At 40.4% G+C, this 6,816-nt stretch overlaps 1 non-coding gene across 1 annotated transcript; it reads right to left on the reverse strand.

The window, feature by feature from the left end:
- Window positions 1-333: 333 nt before the first annotated feature.
- On the reverse strand, window positions 334-440 carry LOC127115970 (small nucleolar RNA R71). The gene has a single exon (XR_007800966.1). It is a non-coding gene; the product is annotated as a small nucleolar RNA R71 (small nucleolar RNA).
- Window positions 441-6,816: the final 6,376 nt, after the last annotated feature.

Consider the following 6,816-nt stretch of genomic DNA (forward strand, 5'->3'; position numbering starts at 1 on the left):
GACGAGGAACCTAGTTCGAGTATAGTAAACCCCCTTATTCCTGCTAACAATTTCGAACTAAAACCGTCTTTGTTGCAATTAGTGCAACATAACCAATACACAGGTCTCGCTACTGAGAACCCGAATCAACATTTAAAAGTTTTTATCCAACTAGCCGACACTTTTAAATCTAATGGCGCTTTGCCTGATGCGATCCGTTTAAGATTATTTCCTTTCTCCCTCAGGGATAGAGCATGTTCATGGTTAGATTCACTTCCAGCTAACTCAATAACTACTTGGGAAGACCTTAGGAGAGTATTCCTTGCTATATATTTCCCCCCTAGTAAGACTGTTGTTCTTCGAAACCAAATAACTAGATTTACTCAAAACCAAGGAGAATCGCTTTTTGAAGCTTGGGAGAGATATAAAGAGCTATTAAGAGTCTGCCCACACCATTGCCTAGAACAATGGCTGATCGTCCATACCTTCTACAATGGACTCCATTATAACACCAAGATGAGCATCGACGCTGCCGCAGGTGGCGCGCTGATGAAAAAACCTTACCCTGAAGCTTGTGACCTAATTGAGGATATGGCCCAAAACCATTACCAATGGGGAACTTAACGGGCATCAATAGATAAAAAGGAGACCCAAGGTGGAATACATGAGATAAGCTCTCTGGACATGATGCAGGCAAAAATGGACGCTTTAGCCCTTAGGATCGAACATATGTATACAAACACTAACACCGTAGTGGTAGTCCACACAGAGTGCAAACTCTGTGGATCTAAAGGACACGAATTGGCGGAGTGTAACCTTTTGAACGACCTGAACACCGACCAAGTGAATTATGCCCAAGGTAACCCATTTTCAAACACTTACAACCCTGGATGGAAGAATCATCCGAATTTCTCCTATAAAAACCAGAACCCTATCCAAAATCATGCACCTCAAAGACCGTAAGGTTATCAAGCCCAAAAACCAAACCAACATATGCAAGTTGTGCCCCAGAAGTCTAACCTTGAGAAGATCATGAAGAGCTTTATATCGGGCCAAACTCAGCAAAATAAAAAATTCCTAAACCATAACATTCACGTAAACAAACTTATAACGCAATTAGGAACCAAGGTTGATCAGATAATCACTCATAACAAGATGCTTGAAACCCAGATCTCACAGGTAGCACAAAACCAAGCCCCACAAACTACACCTGGAGGCTAATTTCCTGGACAACCTCAACCAAACCCTCGAGGGCAAGCTAACGCTATCTCATTACTGTAGACCCTCAAATTTGCACCTCCCATTTTGTACATTCATTTCATATTAGGCCATTAACATAACATAGTCCACTGCATAGCATTGCATTATCCTTTGCCCACGTGCAAGTTCATCAAGACAAGATTAGGTCAAGATGATCAGGAGATCAGTCAAGCAAGCAAGCAAGTGCAATTTCCATTGAGACAAAGCCCTAAGGGTTGGTTTATCAAGTTCACATGATTATGGGATCATTTTGAAGTGGATTGGCCAAAGATTGGATGATCAAAGCTCATCAGTCAAGCTGGTTGGCATCTGAAACCCTAGAAAGTCAACTGTGGTCAACTGTGCCAGAAATCAAGGATTTGAAGGTGGGAGTTGGTTTGAAAGGCTTCATTCATGTCCATACAAGTCTCGTTTGACATTTCAAAGATCAAGATTGAAGGATTTGAGGTCAGATGAAAAGTTTCCAAAAATAGTAAGGACCTGTAATTTTCAAGCTGCCAAAAATGGAAAGTTCTTCTCCTCAAATTTACATCATCATACAAGCTTCAAATGGAATTTTGTCCAACATGAAAGTTGAAGATCTTGATCTCACCTTTCCAAAAAGTTCAAGAACACTCATTTCTCATGTGTGGTTGGCAAGTTATGATCAAATCATTTTCAAGAAAAGTTGAAATTCAAAGTGGCATAGCTCTTGAACCATTTGGCCAAATTGGGTGATTCTTTTTTGAGCAAACCACATTTGACATGTACTATCATGATGCATCATCACATTTCATCAAAAATCATCACATCAAAATGGCATTTTTCAAGTGTTCATTTTGCATTTTGGTGGGAAAAATAGTGAATTTGAAAAATACACATGATTTTCATGCCAAACCATTTCCCACACATTCTAAACAGAAAATTGGACTTGCTTCAAAGGCATTTTTACTGTTACATTGGTTCTATTTGGAAAAGGGCATTTTGGCCATTTGACATAACATGTGCATTTTACTAAAACACTTGAATTTTGCTAATCTTGATTAACAATTGGATTAGGAAGTGGTATAAAGCATTAATTGTAACTGCATTCAATAATCACAATTCATTTTCTCAGATCCAAAGCAAAAATTCTCCAAATTCTCTCAATTTTTCTCACACTTTTTTCACTTTGATTCATCAAATTCTTCACTCTTTGTGCTTGCTTTTGCATTGATCACCATTTGTAGGCATAATCGAGCACCTGTTGAAACCAATGGTGCAGAATCCAAGCCTAAATTGCAGCTGTTGAAGGAAGCTCATGTTCATGGCAGTTTGAGATTTCTTGAAGTTGGAGCATTGTTGAGCTAAAATTCCACTTGCATTCATCTTCTACAACACCATAGGCCATCTGTTTTGGCAATTGGAAGCTGGATTCGCACGAAAACAAGAGCTGCACATTCATAAGGTGAGATTTCAAATCTTTCAATCCTTGAAATTAGCATGTGGTTTAGGTAGATCTTGCAACATAGAGTACACTGCAGCTTGAATCGTGCGTTTTCATTGAGTATTGATGAAGAAATCTTGATTTTAAGTTTGCTTGCCAAAACTTCTTTTGATCGAATCTCTTGCCATGCTTAGAATTAGGATAAATCATAATGATATTGTTGATCTATGAAATGAGACGGTTCGATCCATATATGGCTTGTGCATTTCTGTGAGATTTTGTTCATGTTGATGATGAACATCGAGAACACGATGAATGTGTTCAAATTCTGGGTCCAGATCGCGTTTAGATCCATATTGCCTTGCCTTGTGTTTAAATTTGTGTTTCCCGCGCCAGGCGACCAATCAGAAGGCGCCACGCCTTTTAATAAAACGAAGCGTTTCATCTAAAAGGGCGCCTCATTTGGACTATGCGGAGGTTCGATTCCCCGTTGCTACAAATTCGTTTGGCTTTGCATCTTTTATTCCATGTGTTCATCATGTTCATGCCTAGTCTTATCTTGTTTTTTTTTTCTTTCACCTTGAAAATTTCATAACTCACTCAATTTTAGTCCAAATTTCATGCAATTTTTTGTGGAACTCTCCTTGTGAGGTGCTTTATTTTATGGTGATTTTTAATAATTTTGTGCACGGGTAGATTTTGAAAATGCTTAGGGTTTGTTTGGACATGTCATTTTGTGCACCATGCTCACTCTTTTGATCATAAAATGATGATGCTTCATTAGAAATTCATAAAATTGTTTATGCTTAAACTAGACATGTTCCTGGTCATTTTGGTATGTGGTTTGTATTTTTTGAGTTCCTGGATTGAGAGGTCTGATATGATCTTTGGAAGTGCGACATTTTGTGTCATACTATGTCTTGTGCAATTGATGATTTTTATTTGCCATGCTTATTGAATTTGAATTGAGCTGGAATTTTGCATGAGGATACTCATGGATGTTGAGAATGAAGGTGAATATGTCTGGAATTTTTGAGTGCATTTCCAATTTGATTGATAATTTCTCCCCTGTTTGACCAATTGTTGACTTTTTGTGAGTCATGATTTTATTTGATTTGTGAAATTCTGGTTATTAATTGGATCGACTTGAAATTTGGCATGTGTATTTTAGACATCTTGAGGTTTGCCATGGCTTTAGTCTCATTCATTTATCATGCTTGGTCTCTGTTTTATGAGTGGTTGAAGTGGATGCATGTTTTGGTGCTTTGTATGAGCTTGTATGAATTTGTGTTGACTTTTTGAATTTCATTGACTTGCTTCCCTTTGTCTAAATGAGCTGAAATTTGGTGTGTAGGTCATGTTGTGAATTCTGTTTGATCATGAATTTTTTGGTGATTTATTGAAGTGTTTGTGAATTGATTTGAGTTGAATCTTTCTGTTTGCTTCTTTGAGGTTCTAAATTGCATGCTTTGCACTCTTTTCCTTATGAAATGATAATGATGAATGATATGAATGTGAAACCACTTGGATTGGATTCTTAATTGATTGATCTTGACTTTTGATAAGTTTCATGTTCTGTTTTGACTTTTTGATATCATTTTGACCCTAGTCTTTTACTAGTGGTCTTGTGCTCTCACATTTGAGCTTTGTTTCAGGTTAAGAGCACAATTGCTTATGCTTGATGATGTGCACTCGATTGGAGTTGGCTTGTAGCTTGTTTATGACTAACATTGAATTTGTTTTGTAGGTTTTGAAACTTGAGTTTGTGTCTTATGGCTTGCACCTTTGTGCATTGACTGTTGTTTGACTGTATAGTTAACTGTTGACCATTTGCTGTTTGATTTCTGTTTGAGCTGAGTACTGATTATATTGGATTGATTTCAGGTACCTTAGTTGCTATAGTTCCTTTGTGAACTTGATTGTGCTTTGCTTGCTAGCTTGAGCACTGGGGTATAATGATCTCTTCTCCATGTAGTCTGGAAGACCTGGCCTGTTACTTGGCCAGGCACCTGTCTGAAGTCCTCCTTAAGAGGCAATGTTTGTGCTTGTTTATTTTTGTCCCCAAGCAGGTAAAGACCTTTGTTAAGGCAATTGGCAGACACAAGAGGTGTGTAGTCCACCTCCTGCTATTCTGTTGAGTCGTCCCTTGGCTCACGTCACATGTTGATGCCTTGTGGACATTAACCCAAGATCAGTTGAGTCAGTGTCATAAGTGTAGGAGGGTTCCCACTTTTTGGACCCACACTTCATTGTCTGAAGCTCTCCCTGACCAGGGATAAGAGCTGTGAAGTCTAATCTTCACTCACCTTTCATCTGGCTTCACCTTGGCTCTCAATGTCAAGGTTAAGAGCTAACATTACCCTTCCAGTTGGCTTGCTCTTGCAGCCTCACCTTTTGTTTGAGCCCCACTTGATGTGAATATAGTGTGTGCTATCTGTGATTTGTTTGCTTTGCTATTGCCTGTGCTTAGGTTTAGCTTGCTCCATGTGCAAGTTAGATAGCAACCTTGACTTAGGGATGATTTTGCATGATAACATCTAGGCTCGAGTTAGTCTCCCTAGTTGTGTCTCCCTCTGTTATCTGGTTAGGCTAGTCTTGTGTCCCTTCGTAGGGGAACTACGTCGCCCTGATCCTCATACCAGATGAGGTACGTAGGCAGGAGATGAGCTGATCTCTCCGGGCGCCTGTTTTGTTTTGTCTTGTGTGTGTCAGGAGATGGATGTAAGCCCAGCGATTGGCATTCCGTATCCTCTTGTTGTGTGCTTGGAAGCTGATATAAGTCCAGTGATTGGCATTCGGGTTCTAGTGTGGGTGTGTTTGGTTCGGAAGCTGATGTAAGTCCAGCGATTGGCGTTCGGGTTCCATGTTTGCCGTGTTTGTGTTGTTTTGTTTTGTGTGCGTGAGCCAAGCTACGAATGCTCTGATTCTTCTTCGTCCAAGAAGATACGTATGCATAGGATGCGACATCCTAGCGAGCATGTTTTCCCCCAGTCCGAACTACTTAGACTCTGATGTCTATGCTTGATAGACTAAGTAGGCCCAGGATGCGATATCCTGCCGAGTCAGTCTTGTTTGTTTTCCTGTGTCTCTTTCAGCCAGTGTGTTTGTTTGTGAGCAGTGTTTTAGCAACCATTTTCCTTCCTTTTGTGCGTGGATCCCGTCGAGTACGACGGATGCGTAGGGGTGCTAATACCTTCCCTTCGCATAACCGACTCCCGATCCCATTTCTCTCTGGTCGCGAGACCATGCTTTTTCCAGGTTTACTCTGAGCGTTTCCTTTCCCTCTTTTGGGATAAATAACGCACGGTGGCGGCTCTGTTGTTCTTGTTTCCCGCCGGTTTTTCGCGTAATGTGACAGCTGGCGACTCTGCTGGGGACATAGAGAAGTTGACCTCTTGCTGGTCCATCTTCCCTAAACGAGTCAGTCCTAGCGCTCTCTAGGTTAGGGTTTTGGTTGCTGTTTGCTGCTTTATTTATTGCATTCATTGTTTATTATTTGCATTTATGTGTGCATTAATGTTTGCATTCATTCATATTCATCTGCTGGTTGTGCTGTGTTCTCTCTGTTTGGGGTGGGAGTTACTCGAGGTAAAAGGCCCAACACCCAGGCTATGAGTGAAATCTAGGAAACCTAGGAATAGAGTGATTCATGGGAAGCGGGTGGTATGCGCCACTTAGCGGAACATTGATATCACGAGCAGTTCAGACCCTGGTGGGGTATTATCGTTACATACTTCGGGTGTGTATATGATGGTATTCTGCGAAAGGTTATTTATGCTGCGTTTTTGTCGACCTTACCCTGGCCTAGATGACACCCGTGAGTGGGGAGGGAATGATCATTATTACAGGTACAGTTGGTGACTTGTCGGTGACTTGTTGGTGACTTGTGGTCCTGTTGGTGACTCAGTTCTCCAAATTTGGGTGCAGATGACAGTCTATCAGTTGACTTTGGGTTTCAGATGAATTGTGGTTCAGAGTTCGAGCCGAAGCTTCGATCCTGTGTTCTGAGACGCACAGCCTGACCAGTCATGTTCGCATCATTTGCATCATAACATGTTTTTTTCAAAAAATAATAATGCATGAAAAAACAGAGAAAAAGTTAACCCGCATACGCATATCCTTTATCAGGATCATTCATGATAAAATAGCATCCGCATTCGCATCATGCATAT

This window comes from Lathyrus oleraceus, chromosome 1 (genome assembly GCF_024323335.1).
Source record: "Lathyrus oleraceus cultivar Zhongwan6 chromosome 1, CAAS_Psat_ZW6_1.0, whole genome shotgun sequence".
Taxonomy (NCBI): Eukaryota; Viridiplantae; Streptophyta; class Magnoliopsida; order Fabales; family Fabaceae; genus Lathyrus; species Lathyrus oleraceus.